We start from the raw sequence: 23,859 nt of genomic DNA, 5'->3' as shown, positions 1-23,859 counted from the left end.
AAAAACTGCTGGAAACTGAGCCCTAGTGAGAGTTCCACCTATGGAAGGGACACCTTGCCCAGGACGTGTGATCCTTGCCCAGCCACGTCGATTGACAGGGCTCTCCCGGCAGTGGGGCGTGGATGTTGTAAGTAATTGATTTGATATGAAGTAATTGATTTGATGAGTTCTCTTTTCGGTCAACCTGGTGTTTCTCTTTCGGGTTGATTTGTGTCATTTCTCTTCAGCCGATGTGGGTGTTTTCCCTTTGCAGTCGGGCTGATGTTTTTTCCCTCTTAATGTTTGACCTATTCGGATCCGTTTGCGGACTCTCGCCTTTACTATCCTCTATATAATCAAATATACCTCCAGTCCATTTGTTTGGAGTGGAAAGTGTCTTTTGCGTCTCCGATCGAATCCGCGAACCTCTCATGACAGAAGCACAGTGTATTGGCTGAGACAGCTGTATGAATATGAAGTTGCTCAAGATGGCGTCAGAGCTTGGGGAGGCTGAGCGGCAACGAAAGACTGTGAGCCAGAGGCCCTGCCCATCGGAGAGTGACTTTCACTTAACAAGACTCAAAGCTGCGCTGAGACTTTGCTCCCCTAGTTAGTTCCATCTGACTCAAAGTGATGGGTTTATGAAATTTCAGCTTTGGACAAGACCTTAAGGGTCATTTAACCCAAACCCAATCACCGTTGTATACCCAACCCTCCCTGGACATCATCCCTCGCCAACTGGTCATCCAGCCGCTGCATAAATACGTCCCCCAGTGGAGCGGTCCTCACTCCTCAAAGCAACCAAACCATCTTCTAATGCTCTGGAGGCTTCAAATTTCTTAACCGACGAGGCAGAAATCTCTTTGTAAATCCCTTCCATCAGTCCTGGTTGTATCTCTTGGACTGATACAGGACATTTCTGTTCCTTGTTCCAAAACAAGGTATTTGAAGACAGTTTTACTCTCCCTCTGTTTCTTCACCTACCTCAGGTGACATGGAACCTTACCACCTTACTCTCCTGGCTGCCCTCTCCTGTGTCCCTCCCTCTTAAAGTATGATGCTCAGAACACAACTCTCCAATAGTGGTCTGATGAGAGAAGAATAGAACTATTGTTTCATTCTAGATACTACATTTCCGTCACTGTGTCTTAGCATTGCTGTGGCTTTTATAGCAACCGCCTCTCAGCGTTTCCTCACACTGGGCTTTATCCTCATCCCCCCAACCTGACCTCACACAGCTGCTAAGCTACATCCCTCCCATCATAGACCCTGTGGAGTTTGTTTTGTGAACCCAAGTTTATGACCTTAGTGAACCAGTGAATTTCAGACAGGAAGAATGAGTTAAACAGCTCTACTACTGCTGCCTACTCATTCACAATTGTAATCTTTTAAATAACATCTCAGGATTTAAAAAATAAAATTCAGCAAATATTGAGCACTTACCATGTACCAATATTGAGAATATGAAGATGAATAAGGGGAAAAAATTGCTTGCTCTTGGTGGGGCTCACATTCTAACCGAGGAAACAGAGCTTGGTAACCAACCCTGGCAGCGGGTGGCAGGTGCCATGGTAATGGTATGCACAAGCTGTCCTCCCTCTCCGCCCAGGGACTGTGGGGCCTTCCCCAAGAGCTGACATCAGAGCTGGATTTGGAAAGGCATGTCTGATTTCCACAGTCAGCAAAGGAGAAGTCAGGCATTCCAGGCAGCCGGAGCAGCATGCAAAGGCCCAGAAGCATAAGCATGATGCACGTTCCAGGAGCTGGGGTTCATCCTGGGTGGTTGGAATCTATAGGGAGAGTCATGAGGAAACGAGACCAGAAAGTTAGGTTTCAGCTGGACTGTGAGGGCCTGGAAGGCTATAATGAGTCTGAATTGTATCCTGTGGTCTCTGGGAAGAGGGTAAAGATCCTTGAAGAGGAATTGACAAGTGGAGACACTGGAAGCAAGGAGACCAGATAAGAGATTACTATAGTTAACTGAGGAGTGGTATCTAGAATATGTATAAATTTCTTGCAGATCGATAGGGAAAAAATAGAATAGGGAAATAGGCAAAGATATGAACAGGCAATTCATAGAATGGAAAACATGAATAGCCACTGAATATACACAAAGATGTCGACGTCTTTAGCAATCAGGGCAATTAAAACTAAGACCACAATGTGTTGTCATTTCACAACCAACAGATTGGCAAAATTTTAAAGTATGACAATACCAAGCATTCATGAAACTCTCACACAGTATAGTGAGAGTGTATAAATTATAAGCCTGCTTTGAAAAGCAATTCGTCAACATCTAATAAACTTGCAGTGCTCACACCTTTGCGTCCAGCACTCCACTTCCCTGGATCAGCCCCAGGGAAACTCTCTCCCATGTGTTCACAGAGACACATACGGAGATGTTCATTACAGCATTGGTTGTAACCGTAAAAAACAAAAAAAGTGATGGCTGGTATGGGCTGAATTGTGTCTGCCCCAAAGTTTATATGTTGAAGTCCTAACCCTCCAGCACCTCAGAATGTAACTGTATTTGGAGATAGGGTCTTTAAAGAGGTAATTAAGTTACAGTGAGGCCATTAGGGTGGGCCCTAATCCAACATGACTGGTGACCTTATAAAAAGAGGAGATAAGGACACAGACAAGCACAGAAGGAAGACCATGAGAAGACACAGGGAGAAGACGGTCATCTGCAACAAAGGAGAGAGGTCTCAGAAGAAACCAACTCTACCAACATCTTGATCTTGGCCTGCCAGCCTCCAGAACTGCAAGAAAATTAATTTCTACTGTTTAAGCCACATCGTCTGTGGTACTTTGTGATGGCAGCCCCAGCAAACTAACACAGTGGACTTCAGTGGGGGCATGAAATTAAAATTGATTCAATGAAAAGAATAAACTAAATCTACATGTATCAACATGGCTACAGCTTGATAACATGACATTGAATGAAAAAACTAGTCGCAAAAATTATATTCAGTATGAGACCAATTATGTAACATGGCCGGGAAGGACACAGAGCAATTTCAGGATAGTAGTAACTGTGGGGAGGGAAGGATGGGAATGGGATGGCAGGGAAGTGGAAAGAGGCTTCAACTGTAAGATTATATATATAATGTATTGGTGTATATGTATAATGTAATCATATATACATCATGTATATAACGTAATTATATGTAATGTATGTGATATATGCAAATAATCTAATTATATGTGTGTGTATTCCTTGTATATAATGTGTGTATTATAGGTATATAATGTAGTTATATATATAATGTATGTGTTCCATGTATATAATGTTTACATATGTATATATACATATATTACATATAATGTATCATTATATGTATGTATATAATAGGTAAGTATATAATAATAGAATGCAAACATTTGTTAAATTGTGGTGGTAGGCACATGTTGTTTTTCTCTGTATTTAAAATATTTTCATAAAATTATTTGAAGAAGCAATTGTAAGCATCTGGGAGAGAAGTGCCAGAGGCCTGAACTAAGGCAGCAGCTCTGGGAGAAATCCACCAATATCACATTTTAAGGGATTATTTTTTCTCTTCTCTTGTTATATCTTCCTTTTCTTCCCAGTGATAGTGTAGTTCTCTTGTTCCAAATGGCTGTACTAGCAGCTTTCTTCCCAGTACAAGCCCCGGGAGCTTCAGTGTCATGAGACCTGGTTCATGTTCTCCTTTTAATTTTTTCCAGTTCAGAAACATGGAAACATTTTCTAGGCTAAAGCCTTTGCCCAGGTGGTCTCGCCTTTAATTACATAGCATGTCCAGACCACACGTTTGGTGTTGAGTTTTTAGGTATCTAGAGACGTATACATCCATTTTGCCCCAAATGGCCATGGCATAAGGCCCAGGGATGTACCAGAAAGGGCATGGGTGTATTTCTGGTTCCACAGTAGCCTCTAACCAGACCCCTTTCCCGGGGCAAGTTGCCTTCCCCTGAGACTGTTTCCTCTTCTGTGAAGCCAGGGGTCTGGACTAGATCTCATCCATCCTCTGCTCTTCTCATCTTCTGGGTGGTGGGAACGTGGCTCCTACAGCACAAGTCTCGCTCAGGCCAGGCAGCCACCAAGTCAGGCCAGGCCTCCCTCTGCAGAGTTGCCTGTAAACTTGTTAAATATTTATCTTGTCCTGAAGAAGCAGTTGCAACGCTCACTTTTGAATCTTAGTATATCAATCAACACCTCCAACAGAGGCACTGTGAGATTCACAGCCAGGAAGTTGGCCCAGACTTCCCTGATCTAAGCTTGTTTATGGCTACCAAGGCTGTGTAATTTACTTGCAAACAAGGTGCTCCAGCTCTGTTTGGGTCTATATTTGGTTCCAGCTTGAAAATTATAGCTGCTAAAATCCCACATCAAGCAGACAGTTGGCACCTCGGGCCTTGTTTCTGGGGCTGAGTGGAATATGTCAGAGGCAATCAACCAATCAATCAATCAATGTTTGTTGACTCCTTGTCCTGTGCCACCAACTAACGGGCGAATGGGGCAGAACTTGTCTTTGGTGCCCCTGCTCTCCCATTCCCACAGCCTCTGCACCTTCTGGGTGCCTTGTTCTAGTACCTAGCACCCTCCTTCCCGTTCCTTTACCTGATCCAAACTCTGTCTCAGGAAAGAATCTATCTCAGTTATTGAGTCCTGAGTCCATTCTGTTCAAAGGAGAGCTTTGTCCCTTCCTGGGGGACTTTCAGACATCAGAGAATAAGCAGGTGGTGAATCTATGTCCTCTAATTGGCCATCTTTCCTCTGCTCCCACACCCCCTGGCTCTCTATCCATTGTGTAGTGGGAATAAAGCCTGGCGCTGACAGTTGCTAGCTGATGGTCAATCTTGAGGCAGCTTGCTCAACTCTCTGAGCCTCAGTGTCCTCAGGCAGAAAATGGGGAAACAGTACCTGCCTTCCTGGGTGCTCTTCAAGACTGATGCATTCATAGACCTTGAGCCCCTGGAACGTGGTGGGTGCCCAGTAACAGTGGCCATTATTACAACCATGGGCTTAGAGGAGGGCAGGAGGCCTTCCCAGGGTCTCCGGCTCATACCATATTAAGCACTGGGCTATGTACTGGGAAATTCAAAGGAAGAAGCCCTAGATCGCCATCTTGAGGGCTTCGGTTCCACAAGAGAGCCACATTAGAGAACATCAACAATGACTAACATACAGCAACACTGAGAGTAAGCTCATGCCCGAAGATCACAAACCTAGAGATTAGGACCCCAGGTCTGTGATGATCAGCTATAGAATTTACCCCAAACTGGGGATCTGAGACCGGGAAGTTCCAATCTCAGCTCTTCATCTAACCACCAAGGAGCCTCTGGGCCTCCATTTCCTCATCTGTAAAATGAGACAGTTGGATTAGATTCACTTCTAAGGTCCATTTCTGATCTTACATTCTAATTTCTTTTAATTCTCTCCTTTCAAACAGCTTTCCTGCCTTTCTTCTTTCCATGAACATTTTTTTGATGCAATAAACAAAATAAAGATTCTTGCCCACGTGGAGTGTACGTTTCAGAGCAGGGAGGCAATAAAGACAAGCAAAATGTACAGGATGCTGGGTGGTTAGAAGTGCTATGGAGAAACATGAGGCAGAGGATAGGGGGCGAGGAATGAGAGGGTGTGCAGTTTTAACCAAGGAAAGTCTCTCCAAGAGGCAACAAGTGAGCAACAGACCAGGAGGACAGAGAAACAGAGTGCGCAGAAGGGGCAAGGACCTCAGCGGGCCTTCCACATGTGGACAGTCCAGACAGAGTGCCCTGCCCTCCGGGTAGATGCAGTAGGAGCACGTGGAAGTTCTCTTCTCGTGATTTCTGTATTCACAGTGAAATAAGGAGCCAGGTCATCAGCTGAGTGTGAGGATGGGGATGGAGATGTTGGAGCTTGGAGGAGAAGGGAAGAGCTATGAAGTAGTTATGTAGGAGTGTGGGAACAAGGATGGACAAAAGAAACATTTAATCCCTTTCTGTGCCGTGAGAAATTGGTCTGCATGTCCTTACTGAGCACAATGGGGCATTTTTTATCCATTCATACATTCATTTGACAAAATGTGAGTAAGTGCTCTGGCTAGCACTGTGCTAGGCAGTGCCAGACCAAGAAGCCTTCAAGCAGGGTCACCATACATCCCTATTGGGCCAGAATTATCCCTGAGACAAAGATTTGGATGCAAACAGTTTATTTGGGAGATGAAGGTATGGGGGTGGGGAAATGACACAGGAAGGGAAGGAGCCAGTCCAGGGTCTATTAATGAGCAGCTTCCCACTGTAAGCAACAGGGGACCTCGGAGACTATAGAACATGCCTCGGAGTTGTCCCAACAGAGGAAGCTGGATATCCATGCAGCAACTCCTGTCTATCACTAGCTGCGGCTGCTCGTGGGTTGTGGGTTAACTCCAGTCTTTCCAGCCCGCCCCAGTGAACAGAGAAAGGCCTCAGGCTTGCAGGAAGAAAATGTCAGAATGTATAAGAACAATGAGCATCAGGAAAATACAAGCAGGCACCAGCAACATCGATACCACTCTTGGAAGTGTCCTGGTTTAGATGAAACATTGTATGTCACCCTAAGTATAAGACACAGTCCTTCTTTCAGAGAATGAATTTATTGGGGGAGGCTAAGAATAGGCTCAAACCTGACAGAAGAAAGAAAAGAAAAGAAATCATAAGAGAAGAAACAAGAGTCATAGGAGAAATGCCAAGTGAGTCTAGTCTTCAAGGAGTCAGAGGAAGAAGAAGTCTCCTTGGCTGGGATGGAAGCCCTCACAGAGGAAGGGTGCCCAACTGAGTGAGCAGAAGCAACAGAGGGCGTGGGTGGGGACCCACTTTACTGGAATAGCTATATTCAGCCTTAGTGGCCAAAGTTGACACAAGGACAGGCGGCTGCTGCTGACTTGGGGACCCCGAGGTGTGGCAGAGAAAGACTGATGCTCATCCAGAGCCACTTCTGGCCACCTGCACCCTGCAGGTGCAAGACTGTCTTGATTTGCAGTCGAGGCTGCTGTTTGGGAAGCAGTCATGGTTCAGAGGCTCTGCTGTGGGGAAGCGTAAAACAAAGAAGAAGATTCTTGCGGGTTGTTATAAAGCAGTCTCAAAAATATATCTCTGATTTCCAACCTTCCCGTACAGGGCACCTGCTGCAGACACAGCCATGATTCACCACAACAAATGACCCCTGCATCTTCCTTCCTGTGACGCCACTAAAGTTTGAAAAGTTTGCCCCGTGGTTCATCCGTTCCTGGTCCCCACACTCTGAGGAGAGGGTGGCTGAGCACTTGGATTTCTTCCTCTGATGAGGATAAATTAATTAGTGCAAAAGCACACCATCACAGACATACCCCTTGGGTCTGAGTGTTCTAATGAGGACAATGATTGGATGATGCTGAGTCAGGCCAGCGTGGCCCTGAGGACTGATTGCTGTTTACTCTTTGCCTGGAGACCAGGACCTGTGGTGCCCCTGAGATTAACCCCTTCCGTTCTTGAACCACCTCCTTCTCCTGTTTCTATACTCTGAGTTACAAATTCTCGCCCAGATTCCAACATCAGCCTCACAGTCCAAGACCTCTCCCCAAAATTAACAGAGGAACCAGGAACCTATATCCCTGCTTTCAAATTTGTCCTCCTGCCCCATGGCTGACAAATCAATTGTCCTCAAACACAGCTGTGTTCATTTTGCCCCAGAGAGCTCAGGAAGATTCAATAGCTCCTTGTGACCCAGAGAATAAAATCTACATTCAAACAGAAGGCCCTCCATCAACCACCTCCTGCCTCCTACTCTCCATCGTCTCAGCTCCTAACTTCCCAACGTGGCTTATCTGCATTAGCCAAATCCCTCAACCTGTTCTGCCTGCCAGCCTTGCTAATTCTGGCTTCCAGATTGCCACTTTTCCATTTTCCCACCTCAAAGACTGTCCTCTCCCCAGCAAATCCATTCCGGTGACTTGAAGCAAAAGAGGTGGCAACTCCGAACTTTCCCAAAGACCAAATACTCACTGGGTGATGAGTACGTCCTTCAGGTCAAGACCCAGATACCTGGCTATGGAATGAACAAGGGAAGAAGCCTTTCCTGGTCAGCTCCTCCCATTCTGATAATGCCCCTCGATACGGTGGAGCCTCGGCAAGAGCAGGCATGAGAGTCACAGTTCGAACCATGTGCCCCAATGGCCCCTATCCATGGTAATTTGTAATTTTGCTGAGGTAGATTTTAATGTCTTGTGGTGAGGCTGGTGTTTTGGAATTGAGTGACTTCCCTAGTGAGAGAACCCAGCAGACTGTCCAGCACCCAAATTTAAACTCAGTTTTGTTTTACTCTGCTCATCTGTCATGTGTGCAGTGGTTGTCAGGAAATGATGCAAGAAAATGCTGTTTCCTCCTGAAAATGACCAATTTTCCCCTCAAGGGAAACAACACTTTAGCTACGGTGCAAAAGGCAGCCCCTTTGTGGAGTTGGTGATGTCGGCTTCCTCCTCCATTTGATTATAAGCTCTGTCTTTCTGGTTCATTCTTGAGTTCTCAGCGTCTAAGCTGGCCTAGCTCCTTTATTCTGCTGGGAAGACCCTCATGAGACCCTGAGGTCCAGAGATATCTGCCTCCCTCTGGAGGTCAGGTACGATGGAGGTGCTCCAGGTACCAAATGGGTCCCAGCTGAAGGAGAGTCCCTTTACACAGCTCCTAGACAGAGCCAGCCTGAGACTCTGGAGAAACCAGCATCAGCTTTCCCCTTTGTGGGTCTTGCTCGAGGAGCCACAGGCCAGGGTCATGACTTCAACTTATCCCACAACCCTCACTTAGTAGGAGAACTTACAGCATCATTATGTAACTTGAAAAATAAAATCAATGTTGATTAATAAAAGCGGTTTTCCAAAGCTGTACTGACGTGTGCTCAATTTCAAATCCATTTCCCTTGCTTAATAGACTGAGAAGGTTTGAAGGATGACTCTCAGCCAGGGTGCTTTGTCATGGGCCCCAGCGGAACTCACCTCTAAAGGATACCCAGTGGCCAGCATGGAGGAGGAGAGGCAGATATCGTCTGCTTTCTCTAGCACAATCTAGATTATACACACTGTGCATACTCTGATGTCAACGCCATGATGAGGTAGGAGAGCTCTTGAGACCCTCTGGCTGCAAGTCTCACCTGGGAACCACAGCCACCGCAGCCCCATCCTATAGGCCCTTCAGGAGGACTTTTACTGAAAGCAACATGGTGAAACTATAGTAAAAAAAAATCTATAGTAAAGAAAAAGATGGAGTCTAGACTCCTAAGCTCTGGTCTCAGTCCTTATATTAACTTGCTATGTGTACTTGGGCAAACAGTTTCACCTTTCTGCACCTTACTTTCTTCGTCTGTGTAATGAGATAATCGAGCTAGATAGTGGTCCTCGACTGGGGCCTGATCTCACACTAAGGAGGTCCCAATGACTTGGGATGTTGCCGGTATTTAGTGGGTAAGTGAATCCTAAATGACTTAGAATGCATGGAACAGTGCCATTTGATGAGAGAATTATCTCACCCAAAATGCCGAGAGCAAGCTTACTGAGAAATACTGAATTACGTTATCTCTGAGGTTCTCACCAGCCTTATTAAGTCTGTGATTCTCAAGTTCTAACTATCTATTTTCAGCCTCTCTTCCCCTTTCTCCATTCAATAAATATTTACAGAGTGTCTCTTACTGCCAAGCACTGTTCTATGTGGAGGGTTAGCAGAGGGAGTAAAACGAAGTTCCTGCTCTCATGGAACTGATATCTTAGTGAGGCAGACAAATGACAAACAGATACAGGAGACCTATGATCTATTGTCACGTGGTGATCCATGCTGTGGAGGGACATAAATCAGAGCAATGGAAGGATAACGATGGAAGTGGGGGAGAATTTTATGTCAGATGATCAGACAGTCAGGGAAAGCCCTTGCCGGTAAGTGGACATTTGAGCAGAGACCTGAATGATGATAGGGAGGGAGCCATGTGGACATCTGGGGAATGAATGTTCCAGATAGAATACGTGCAAAGATCCCAAGGAGTGAGTGAGCCTGGAGCATTTCAGGATCTGCAAGAAAGCCAGGGTGAGTGCGGCAGAGAGTGTGAGGGGGAAAGGAGGAGGACATGAGACAAGAACGGTCGAGATGAGAACGGTCATGAGGGCCAGATCTCGGAGCATCGCTGCTTCAAGTGTAGCTTCAGCATCCCTTGGGAGTTGCTTAAAAGCCCAAATCTCAGGCCTCTCCCCAGACCAGCTAAGTCAGATCTGCACTGACCAAGATCCCCAGGTGATTCCTACGCATGAGTAAGGTTGGGAAGCACGGTGTGGAGCAGGGGTCTCAACTCTGGCTGCATAGGAGGATCACGTGGGGGCTTTTAAAAATGCTGGTGCCAGGCTCCATCCCAGACTAAGTAAGATTTTGTAGAGGTGGGGCCAAGTAAATATATTTCTTTTAAAATCTCCTCTGGTAATTCAAATGTGCAGTCAGGGTCAGACTCCTGGATCACACACGTCCATGCTCTTCAGCATCACTAAGCAGCCTCGCTGGGGAGGATGAGCCCTGCAAGAGCACGCCTCCTCTGTGATGGTCCTGTTTATTGGATGCTGTCTCCCCACTGGAGCACCAGCTTCTCCAAGGCAGGGCTGGGTCTCCTTCATTGTTGTCTCAGTGTAGGCCTAGCATGTAGGATCTACCCGGGGTGTAGTTGCTGAAGGGAGCAAGGAGTGAAGACACGAGCGCATGACCACAGAGACCTCACTTGCCACACGCAGCCTCACCTGTCAGACGAATTCCTAGCTGGAGCTCTGGCAACTGCAGTCCCATCCAAAGGATGTGCTCTCACAGTGCCTCGCCTCCTCCCTCAGACAATGGCTCTACCAACCACTAACAATTTGGACTCCATCTTCTCCCCTTGGTGATTAGGATAACAGAATTCCAGTCTCTTGGAGACTAAGGTGTCTTTAGAGGTCATCCCATACAGGCACACATCTTTGATGCAGATGAAGAAATTCTAAAGAAGGAAAGTGACTTGCCCAGAGACATAGAGCAAAACGCGCGGAGGGCTGGCCCTCAACAGAGGGTCTCCTGGCCCCCAGGGGAGCCCTGTTCGCTGTCCCCCACTTTTTCTTCACCCTTGCTTCCCTCTCCACAGTGTCTCCAAACGGCCCCCTCACATCCCCCTAACTCCCTGCCTGCTCATAGAGTTCCCCTTCCCTCATCATTTCTCACACCCAGGGCCAGATCTAAGTTGGATGGGGCCTGAAGCTCGTATGATTTTAGGAGCCAGTTTAAGGAAAAGACCACAATATTATGAACACACAATTAGGTACAAAAGCAAATATTTCAAATAAGAAAAGAAATCGTAACAAATTACAAATTCTAAAAAGCTGACAAATACTACAAATGTCACACAATCCAGAAAAATAAATTTTTATTAATTAACTGCTAGTCACGCTTCTCTAACACTGAACTTATAAAGACTTATAATTTTGCATGTTCGATGACTGGAAGAATTTCCATAGACTAGCATCTGGCTCTGTATCTCAAACCTCATTTTTCTCCACTGCCCACGTATGTCAGTGCGGGGGGCCATGGGCTCTGTTCACATAGTGACACGACTGTGATCTACACCTTTGTGTCACATCACCACGGGAAGGGACACAGAGGGCAAGAGAAACATCCCTGGAAGCCGTTCCTACACTGGGGTGGCTTGCAAAATTTAATTATATGTGGAAGTGGCTTCAAACCATGCATATCTCCCTCTGAACCCCAATTGTATACATTCTTAACTCAAATTCCTTTATCTGGATCTAAGAATACCATGTGGACACTCAAAGGCCCCCTGATGTGATAGAAAGTGTGCTGGAGGGAAGGCTTCAGTGAAAAGAGTCAGCAGTTGTAACTGATCACAGTTTAAATATCATTTGCAAATTTTACAGAAACACACGACCACATGAAGACATCATGGGGGCCCCTGCCAGGACTTTGGCACAGCCGGTGCAGCTGAGCACCCTGAAGCGGAAGTCTCACCAACTTCGCAGGAAATCCACCTCAGCCTTCACCTTCTTTGCCCTTCCCATCTCAGGAAGGAGAATTACCAACAGAGAGAACACAGAAGCAAAAAATTTTAAATGCATGTGTATTCATTTGCTAGGGCTGCTGTGACAAAATACCACAGACTGGGTGGCTTAAACAACAGAAACGTATTGTCTCACAGTTCTGGAGGCTGGAAGTCCGAGATCAAGGTGTTGACAGGGTTGTTCCTTCTGAGGCTGTGAGGAAGGATCTGTTCCAGGTCTCTCTTCTTGGGTGTGGATGACCATCTTCTCCATGTGTCTTCACATCAGCCTCCTCTATGCATATTTGTTTCTGTGTCCAAATTTTCCCCTTTTCTTAAAGGCACCATATTGGATTAGGGCCCACCCTAATGACCTCATTTTAACTTGATTACCTCTGTAAAAACCCTTTCTCTAAAGAAGGCCACATTCTGAGGTACTGTGGGTTAGGACTCCAATATATCTTTTTGAAGGCACACAATTCAACCCATAACAGTGTAAAAATGCAAACTGGTGTGTGCATCTCTGCGGAAAATTGAGGGAGAGAGAGAGAAACCCAGAGAGACTCTCAGAGAGGGAGGGAGCTGTTATCTTGTTTACACTTTGCATTTAGAAAAATTACCTCATTAGCTGTCTGTCTGCATCTGGGCCCAGCTGCAACCACCAAATCAATCATTTGGGGTTCAGTTTGGCTTTCTTGGACACCATGAATGGCACATTTTTTAACCTGTTTTGATTTCTGTGGCAGTCTCAGATGTCAAAAATGACAGAGGGTATAGAGAGACTGAGGTCTGGGGACAGACAAAGAAGATGGGGCCTCGTCAGGCTGCAGGATGAAGACTGAGAAGCAGGTTGAAGGCCAGAGAGGATGGGACAGGGAACAAGGACACAGCCCCAGTCCTGGAGTAGCCTGTGAAAGCCACCCAGTTTGCACTTGAAAGAGACAGGTTAGGGACGAGCAAGCCTTATTTACACAGAAGACAGTGACTCTAGGGACCTTCTCAGCCCCAAAAGTGTCATAAGATGAAAATATGAATTCAAGAGAAGGTTATGTAAATTATTAGACAACACAGATGAAGGCGCTCAACATTCGGCCTCCACAGTTCTCTCCTCCAGTTCGTTTCTGGGAGTCCTCAGAGGTGCCTCGCAGGTGCTCAAGGCAGAACACTGAAGAAGCTCTGTCCTTGGAGGGAGGCTCACCTGACCCTTCACGGACCGACTCTTGGACTTTGAACTCCAACTCCTGCTTGCGCAGGACCCAGGGGAAAAAGCAGAGTTTTGCCATCACACCCTTGCACAGTCCTGCCCCATCCTATTTCCTTCTTCCCTCAACCAAAAGCTCCTAGAGCTATTGCCTCTTACAAACTGAGCCCTGGAGGGAGCCCCAGGCCCCCAATTCAGCTGTACCCTGAGCTCCAGCGTGGGCTCAGCTGGAGCTCTAGCTCTGACAAAGAGGAATGTGGTTAGGTAAGTGCTACATGAATGTAAGCCCTGTTAGCAGTAGAGTCAAAGGCCACATTGGAAAAAGATGGAGACCAGGCTTGCAACTCCAGACGATGGTTATTATAGCAAAACTAGGGAGAATCAGCCATGTCTACTGGATAGACACAGAGCCTGTGTTTGCTTGGGTCAGCTTTGTTATTAACTGTAGAGTGTGACCCACTGGTGAATCATAAAATCAGTTGAACAAGTTACAACCAGCATCTGAAAAAATGAAATAAAACGGGATAGAAAAGTCAAGAGTGCAGCATACATCAATTGTAGAGTTTGATGAAACTTCTGTTTCCATTACATATACATGTGTGTGCATGGGGACAGAATGTAAATATATTTCTTACTATGTCTCGAGGTAAGAAAGGCTGAAATGCACTGATCCAGACCATAGCCATTAGAATAGTTGAACCTAAACACCAACGTGCAGCAGAACTACGTGGGGAGCTAGTTAAAGATTTCCAGATTTCCAGGCACCACTCTCCAGAGATGTTTTTGAGGCCATATCTCTTAGTGGGACATGGGAATCTGCATTTAACAAGCTTCCCCAGTGGTTCTGACACATTTGGTCTGTGGAATATGATTCAGGAATGGCTGTATTAGAGGAAGATGGGTATTTGGTAGGATTGTTATAGGAAGCTTGAATGACATAGGAAGATAATTGCTTCACTTTAACCCAGAGACTTGGGAAATAGAGGAGCATAAGGATGAGTATTCTCCATTTGTGGGGATGAATTCAGTATCTGGCAGAATTGGGTACCAGTAGACCATGCTTGGTTGCAAATTGTGCTTACAAGATTCAGAGCCAGGCATACAAAAAAAACAAGTACTTCCCCTGAGTAAATTATCTACTGAGTAGAATTGTCTATCTGGAGGCCCAGATGGCTTTAGGGGAAGCCCTTTCTGAGACATATTCCTGGACTGAGTGACATCTTGAGATTACCTTTCATCTCTTATATGTCACAATTCTAAGAGCAACAGGGTAGAGGGAGAGGTTGGAAGACAGATTATCTCAAACACAGATTATCTCTGCCATTGATTAGAGCTGCACTTTTCAAACTGCGGATCATGACTCATTAGTGGGTCATGAAATCAATTTAGCATTTTGAAAAATAAAACAGAATTGAATATAATAGAAAATATCATGGTGCGTTGCATATAATAAGGATATTTGGTTATCTATTGCTGTATAACAAACCCAACCCAAAATTCAGTGGTCTGAAAACAACAACATTTATTTGCTCATGATTCTGAAATTTGGGCAGGGCTCAATGAAGACAACTCATCTCAGCTCCATGGGCATCAGTTGGCTCAACAGGGGATGAAGGACCTACTTCCAAGATGCCTCATTCACGAGGCTGGCGAGTTGGTGCTGCCTATCAGCTGGGCGCTCAGCTGGGGTGGTCGGCTAGAGCCTTGGTGCCCCAACAAGTGTCCTCTCCTCCTGGCTAGTTTGGGCTTCTGCAGTACAACTTTTGGGTTCCAAGGGGATACATCCCGAGAGTAAGCCTTCCAAGGGGACAAGCCCCAACGTGCAAGAGCTTATCAAGCCTCCACTTGCATCACCCTTGCTGATGTCTTGCTGGCTAAAGCCAGTCACCTGGCCAAGCCCAGCACCACTGCAGGAGGAGACTACACAGGACTTGACTAGTGGTAGATGTAGTTCATCGGGGATCACAAGGGTAAGCATTAGTTCCTAAAAAAAAAAATAAGGTTTTTTCCAGTTGTGTGTGTGTATAAGTAGCGAGTAGCAATGGAAAATACATGCCTAATAGTTAATGACAGTTGAAAAGGCTTGAGAAACAGTAGTAGAGAGCCTTGGGGTGGAGGTAGAAGACAAATTTACTTTCCTTGGCTTCTATTTTCCTGACACTTCTCTGTATATTTATCCCTATCTGTCCCTTTTTGTGATACCTTCCCCCCACCCTTTTTCCCTTTGTTTCTCTCTCTTTTGTTTCTCTTTCTCCCCTTATATCTTTCTTTCCCAGTCTTAATATTTTTGCCACTGAATCATTTTTTACAACTTACCTTTCTCATTCAAACATCTTCTCTTTCAAACACTTGCACACATAAACTTACTATAAACAGGGGTCCCATGTGACCCATTCTCTATACAGCATCACATATAAATGAGCACAGTTTAGTAGCCAAAAGTAATTTTACATTTATGTCAATTTTTCCTCCATCTTTTAATGAATAGCAATAGGGATCCAATTTAAATTCCAAAGACAAACTGGGTGAAATTCCTCTCCCTCTTCTCCCTCAGTTCCCTCCTGGCAACTGTTCTGGGGTCTCCCACTTGCCGAACACACAAAACTTTCAACACTCTGCCCAGAAGGCTTTCCCCAACCACCTCCCCTCCACTTACATCCTCTTTCTTAGTGTAACTCAGCTAACCTCTCTGGTTCCAAAGCTGTCTCCTTAGTATCTTGATTCTGTGTCTCAAAAGATCTAAAAACCAGATTGAAAAAACTGAACTCAGAGGAGGAGTAAAGATAGAATTCGAAAGGACAAAAAAATTCTCTTTAGTTACAACTACTTGAATCGTTATGAGTTTCATCTCAGTTACACACACAAAATATGGTGTCTTAGAAAAAGTCCTGAATGGTGAGTCAGGAGACATTGATTGTAGTTCTGGCTCTGCTGCTAATTAAATGTGCAACCTTTGACAAATCATTCAGCTACTCAGCCTCAAGCTCCCTGATCTACATGATAAGTAGTAATACCTATTCCTTAGGGTTGTTATGAGGACTGGGTGAGCTGCTGTACGTAATGTGCCTGGAACACAGCAGACAAGCAAAAAGGTTAATTCCCCTTGTGGTTCCTCACCTGTAAAATGGGGTAATGATGTATGCCTTGCTCATCTCCCAGAATCTCTCTAAGGATCAAATTAGAAAATGCATGTGGAAGCCCTTTATAAACTACCAAGCACTGGGCGAATGATGTATGGTACTTTTTGTACTTTATTGAACACAGAAGTCTCATCCTAGTTATATTTGTACACAATGCCTTGTTCATTAGAGGGCTCATAAATAGCTAACATTTTTGCATGCCAACTATAATCATAAGAATATAGGGAAGCTACCTCTCTCCACCTCCTCCATCTCCCCCTAGCCCTCACACTCACTTTACAGTCAAAGGAATCCTGCCTTCAAGTTCATGGATGAGGACTTGATTGATTAACCCAAGGCTAGTGGAGGGACAAAGTTTTCTTTAGCTCAGTGGTTCTCAAAATGAGGTCCCTGGACCAGCAGCATCAGCATCACTTGGAAAGTATAAGATGCAAATTATTGGGCCGCACCCTAGACCTACTGTCCCAGAAATTCAGAGGGATGAAACCCGGTGATCTGTTTTAACAAGCCCTCCAGATGATTCCGATGCACACTCAATTTTAAGCATAATAAAGTCAGGAATGGCAGCCAAGGGAACGTGACTCTCCTATGTAGACCTGATAGTGGTTTTCGGCAGACAAATCAGCCCTTGTGGTACAAGATGGTCTCCTTGTATTCAGACACTTGAGGACAAGAAAATGAAATAATTACAACTATGGCACAATGTGAAGGATCGCCAGAAGGGGTTCCTTCCCTCTTCTATGGACCGAATGTTTCCCAGAATTCATATGTTGAAGTCATAACCCCCCAGTGTGATGGTTTTAGGAGGTGAGGCCTTTGGGGGTGACTAGGTCACAAGGGTGGGGCCCTCCTGAATGGGATTCATGCCCTCATAAGAAGAGGCCAGAGAGCTTGCTTCCCTTCTCTCTGCCCTGTTCTCTGCCATATAAGGATACAGAGAGAAGATGGCCATCTGCACACCAGGAAGGGACCTCTCACCAGACACCAGATCTACCAGCATCTTGATCTTGGACTTCCCAGCCTCCAGAACTGTAAGAAATGAATGCCTGTTGTTTAAGCCACCCAGGCTCTGGTATATTTGTTATAGCAGCCCAAAGTGACTAAGACACCCTCTCTCCTTGGAGCTCAATGCTCTCTCCACCTTCCTGGTCTGGGGAGAAACCAGCTGTTGCCTAAGAAATGTCAGTTGAAGGAACAGCTTTGATTCACAAACCAAGCCAGAGGTGGTAAAAATTTGCAAGACAGAAGCAGGGCCAGAATAGGGTGAAGCACTGATGCCACAGATTTCCAAAGGCCCTCATCTCAAGGTCGCACACGTGCAGAGTCAGTGGAAGAGGGAGCTTCTGCTTAGAGGGTAGAAAGCCCTGAGCCCTGGGAGGCTGAGGCTGGGGAAGAGGGGTTATGTGAGGAAAGAAGGGGCATATTTATGGGACACTCCAGAAACCTAGCGAATATTCATCCTGGGCCATCCCAAGAGAATGGGCACCGAGGCCCTCTCTTGCATGGTGCGAGGGGCCAAGTCTACTAGATCAGAGGACACGTGCCCAGTTGTCTCTCAGCCAACCCTGTATGTTTGGATTTATCCCTGGAGTCCTTGAGTAAAGAACAGAGGGTTCTTCTCTGAGTGTGTGTCTGGGTATGTGTTTCATTTCAGCCAAGGTAGTAATGGGAACAGCCGTGGTTCCCTGTCAGTGGTGGGCAATAGAGACATTGTCCAAACTCTCAACTTCCCACCAACCCGGAGGGAAGCTACAACCACAGGAGAGGGAGATTAGCATTCACTGTGTAATCATAATAATAGTAATGATGATGATAATAAAACAACTCTAAAGACTGCCACTTAATTGAGTGCTCACTAAGTGCTCAGTTGCTAGGCATGGTTTGTTCCAGGACCTGTCATCCCACACAGTGGTATTACCACCTTGATGAGAGGAAACTGAGCGGGTCATTGCATTGCTCGGTCTGGGAGCACCATCCGATAGACGACATAGTCTGAAGTTCTGTGCAGTGCCCAACCTGAGGGCCTTGTATGGCCACCTGAGGCTGACACTCAGAGAGGTTCAGTGACTTGCTCAAGGTCACACAGCCGGTTGGTGGCAGAGCACGAATTCCATCTGCTACAGAGCTATGCAGAAAAGAGGCCACTGGGCCCTGTGGATGGGGTAGGGCTTGAGAAGGGAGGGGAGACACCACTATCTGAGGACGGGTGAGGAGGGAGTGAAAGGAAACACGGTGGGTTTTGTGGTGGCCTGGGATGGAGGAGGAAGATCAGCAGGCAGCCTGTGGCTCTGAGGGTGGAAGCTGGACGGGGAACTGGAGGGTCCACCCTGATCGCTTCCACCCGCAGCAGGCCGAAAACAGAGAGAGGGAAAGTAGTTCACATCCTGGACCCTGTGAGGCTGGGCTTCATCCATTCATTGCACACGCATGCACACACACACACACACTGAACTCTACCATGCGCCAGGCACTGTGCCAAGTGTCAAAGATTCAAAAAAATTTTAGCCCATCCCCTGCCTCTGAGAAGTTCATGGTCCAGGAGGGGAAGCAGGCGATTAAAATGTGATGTGAGTTGTGCTGTGACAGCCCATCAGGTGCCCCATGGATGCACAGAGGAGCAAAGGAGGGAGGCCCGATGCTGCCGCAGTGTGGATGGGAGGAGGGAGGCCCGATGCTGCTGCAGTGTGGACGGGAGGAGGGAGAGCCTCAGACGCAGCCAGGGGCCAGTCACCAAAGGCCTTATGTGCCAAACTGATGCTACAGAGAGTGGATTTTGTCTTAAGAGCAGTGGGGGACAGTGGGGGAGTTTCAAGCAGGACAGGGACGTTATTGAATTTTGTATTAGTCAGCGTTCTCCAGAGAAACAAAACCATTATTTATTTATAGTAATAAATTTATTATAATTTTTTAAGTAACTTTATTATAAGGAAATGATTCACATGGTCACACAAGTCCCACGATCTGCCATCCGCAAGCTGGAGACCCAGGAGAGCAGTGGTGCCGTTTGAAGGCCTGAGAGCCAGAGGCTGATGGTGTAGATTCCAGTCGGGATCTGAAGGCCTGAGAACTGGGACACCGAGGGCAGGAGAAGATCAACGTCTCAGCTCAGCAGTCAGAGAGCGAATTCACCCCTCCTCCCCCTTTCTGTTTTATTCAGGCCCTCAACAGACCAGATGATGCCCACCCACACCAGGGAGGGTCATCGGCTTTATTCAGTCCACCAATTCAAATGCTAATCTCTTCCAGAAACACCCACGCAGGCACGCCCAGAAATAATGTTCAGCCAGCTCTCTGGGCATCCCCTGGCTCAGGCAGGTTGATACATAAAATATACCATCACAAATTTCTTGTTTGGGAAGGTCATTCTGGCTGCTGCATGGAGGAAGGGTTGGGGGTGGGTGGCCAGTAAGGTCTCTATGGTTATCCAGCTCAGCAGGGTGGAGCCCTGTCAACCCAGCCAGAGCAAGGGGGAGAGGTGGCAGCCCTGCCCTGCCCCCAAACATACCCTGCAATCATGGGGAGAGACCTCCAGTCCTGCAATAACCACTTCACCACCAGCCCAGCTCCTACACTGGTGGGTGGAGCCTCCACTCAGCCTCCAGAAGCTGCGACAGTGTCGGAGGGAAAGCGGTGCACGTGGGAGGGTGAGGCCCCAGGCTCGGAGGCTCGGTGCAACACTGCTGCTCTCATGCCTGAGCCATGGAAAGAGGGGCGAGCCCCACTCTCAGAGAGAAGGAGCCACGCAGCTGTGGGGGCAGCGAGGGGCACAGACCCTCAGCTGCGGGAGGAGTGGTCGGGATGCCTGAAATGGCTGGAGACCAAGGTTCTGGCGGTGGCTGGGTAATTGGTGTTGGGTTTTGCGTTCTTGTCACCATTGTTACATTGGGTCATATTCCTGAGACCTTACTCATTAGGCTGTTAGGATCTTTTACACACACACATACACACACACACACACGCACCTACAGACACCAGTGTAGGCCCTAAAAAAAGCTGTTACAGGCACTTAAAATTTCAACTCCAGAGTTAGAGCAAGTTAGACAGAGGCCAGTGGGCACAGACCTCAGATGCCCCCAGGGGCGGATGTCGGGATCCCTGCTTCTACTGTCCACGCCTACAGATGGACAGGGTAACTATACCTCTGACCCTGTCCACTTTCTCTGTCCCACTCAATGGTCCCCGGCTGAGAAAGCCGGAAGCTCAGTCCCGATGTGCTGACAAATGCTGGGGACGTTGCTGGTCTTAGAGCCGGCTTCTCAGAGTGGGCCTCTTCATGAAACCAAAGAGCAAGAGCGGGAACAGGGCCTTGGAAATCACCTTGTGTGGCTTGTCCCCTGATTCTGAGGTCCAGAGAAGGAGAATGACTTACTCAGGATCACAGCCTGTTCTACACGTACTTATGCTGAACACCTACCACGTGCCAAGCCTTGTTCAAATGGCAGGGGTACAAATGGTGAGCAAGAATGGTCCCTGCTCTCAAGGAGCTGACATTCTAGTTAGTTATCACCAAGATAACCAAGTATATGGGATGTCAGGTGGCAGTAAATGCCAGAGAGAAAAATAAAGCAGAGAAGGGGGATAGAGAGTACTTTAGAGGGGCAGAGAGTTTTAAGTGGAAACATTTGAGTAAAGACCTAAAAGACGTGAGGGAGCCTCTTCTGGGGGAAGAATGTCCTGGGCGAAGGGGACAGTAAGTAAGAGTCCGTAAGGCAGGGGCATGGCTGGATGTTTGAAGAAAAGCAAGGAGGGCAGTGGAGCTGGAGTAGAGCTAGCCGGGAGGTGAGTAGTAGGAGAAGAATCAGAGAGGTGTGGCGAGGTTAGCTGGCCAAGTTCTTAGGAGCCTTGAGGCCATTGTAAGGACTTGGCCTTTACTCTAGTGGGATAGGAGCTGCCGGAGGGCGGAGCAGAGGCGGGACCTGGTTTTAACTGGCTGCTGTGTTGTGAATAGACAGAAGGATGGCAAGCGTGAGATCTGGGGACCAGTGTAGGAGATTTTGCTACTGCAAAAATCTAAGCAAGAAATCATGATGGCTTGGACCAGGGAGGCAGCAGTGGAAGTAGCGAGACACATAGACAGAGTTTAGAGGATTAAGGCAACAGTGTTTACTGAAGGATAGGATGTGAGATGTGAGAAGAAGAGAGGAGTCAAAATGATCCTAAGGTTTTCATCCCAAGCTACTAGAAGGAAGGAGTTTGCCATTAACCATGATGCAGGAGACTGCGGGAGAGCAGGTTTCGATTTGGGCATATTGTATAAGATGCCCTTAGACATCTGGGTGACAGTGGACAGAAGGCTGTGGATACAGGAGTCAGTTCAAAGATAAGGCCACCAGGGCAGAGCCAGGCCTTGAACCTGAGGATTTACAGACTACATTGTGTCTGACTGAAGACGTGCCAGGGTAGTCCCACGAGCTCCCGAATGTTGAAAAGTCCATTGCTTGAGAAAGGCTGGGCTGGCGATGAAGAAGCTCGGTGCATCCCCGGGACAACACTGCACAGAGGGAGCACAGCCACAGAAGAGCTAGCACACTAGAGTGCTGACATTCAGCTCAAGCCCATGCTGTGTCCAGAAGCAAGTGAAGGTAAATTCCTCGCCCAGCTGCATCCATCCTTGAAGGCCCCGGGAGCTCACTGGGGAACCTGCTGTGCAGGGAGTGATACGGGTTTGCTTAAGCCTTACTCAGGCGGCAGAGTGAGCACGTTTGATGAATATTCTGCAGATCCATGACCCCCAAAGGCTTGAGACAAAAAAAGGACAGACTAGTTCAAAGGAAGCTGCCTGCTAGTATTTGCAGAGCATCACCCAATCAATCAGCAGGTACACATGGGCTGCTGAGTTGAGATGGAGGATGTTTAAGGATGTCTTAGAGGGGTTCCCCAGAAGCAGACCCTGAGACAAGGACTTGATTGCAAGTAGCTTATTCGGGAAGTGAGCCCAGGAAACAGCACCAGGTGAGTGGAGAAGTAAGACAGAGAACGAGTGTGTCAATGAGCTCGGTTCCACTGGGGACCCTCCAGGAGACTGCATAGAACATGTCACAGGGCTGTCCCACACAAGGGGCAAGGAACTGGGATATTTATCCACTAACTCTCATCTGCCATTGGTTGATGGCTCTTCCATAGACTTTAACTTCCCAACACTTCCAGTCTGTCCCCTACCTGAGCCGCCCACTCTCCTGCAGCCAGAGAAAGGCCTGGAGCAGAGAGCAGCAGGTGTTCGCAGTTGGAAGCTGTTGGTGTGTCCTGAAGGCAGAGTACCAAGGGTGATTGGCAGGGCACGGTGTCCACCAAAGTGGGTTTTACAGGACGTGCCTGGGCTCCACAAGTGGGCACTCCATTCTTAGTTTGGACCCCAAGAACCATCTTCATCCCAGAAAACAGGACTGAGGTGAATGACTCTTGGCATTCCTGTAAGCCAGTCTCTTCTGTAAGAGACAGAAATGTGAGGGCAGAGTCGCACTGGTCCCGACAGCGGGAGGGCACCTGGGTGCTCTCAGATTGGAGACTGGGGCTGCAGCCATGCCCAAGTAGAGTCAGAATTCTGCAGTGTGTTGGTGAGATGCAACCCTCCCATGGAAACAGTTGTGATCCAGTTCTTCAGGCTGTTAGTAGGTGTTTGAGTAAGTGCACAAGCAGTGGCTGAGGTACAGGAAGGAGGGTTCTGGAGCAAGAGGTGGATGTCCCAGCACAGAGCTGCAGGCCCGACCATAGGGTTAGCATCCTAGCCCTTCTAGTTAAGGATTAGCCTAGTTCCTTAGTGTGGGGACCAGGAGACTGACATCACACCCTCTATATCCTTGTCAGTTTATTGTATGTGCACATGTACCATACATCTGTACGCATCCTCGTGAAAATCCAGACACTCATATCAACAAAGCATTTGGTCATCTTCATAAAGTCCCAAGTTTAAGGCCCACCTTAGGTATTGTCATTCAGAGACTCCTGGATGGATAGACCCTACATGACTATTAGAGCTCAGTCTCTCCTGCCCATTTTGGGCAAAACTAGGTCAACAGCACCCTTCCATCCCTCCCCAGAATTCTGTCTGGATGAGCAGTCCCTGGTATAACAAGCAAAAACTTGTCAGTTGACCATTTGTCAGGAAACTGTTACTTGTAAGGTGGTTACAAGACAAATGAGAGAGGGTCCTGCCTTTCAAGAGTTTCTAGGTCCTGCAAATGAACACCTGCTCTTTAGTAGGATACTTGCTGAAATAGTTCCATAAATAGAATGTTAGAATGGCAGTGGCTGCCCTCAGAGGCCAGAGCACTGGGGACGGGGATTTTAGACCCTAGAGCTCTCTCCATTAGATCCCTGCTCCTCCCCTCCTGTTCAGATCAGCCTCCTACATGCTCATACAGTTACCCTTTCTCAGCCATCAGTGTCAGCCACCCCATTCAGGTTGGGTTTACAGCATATCTTTGCAATGGCTTTTGTGGTTTGTTGTTTTTCTGACCATGCTGAGAGGTATCACAGAGGCTTTGGTATTGTGTGGCCCTGGTTTGGCCAAA

The sequence above is a fragment of the Diceros bicornis genome, chromosome 14 (genome assembly GCF_020826845.1).
Source record: "Diceros bicornis minor isolate mBicDic1 chromosome 14, mDicBic1.mat.cur, whole genome shotgun sequence".
NCBI classification, from domain to species: Eukaryota; Metazoa; Chordata; class Mammalia; order Perissodactyla; family Rhinocerotidae; genus Diceros; species Diceros bicornis.
This window is presented reverse-complemented; position numbering follows the sequence as displayed.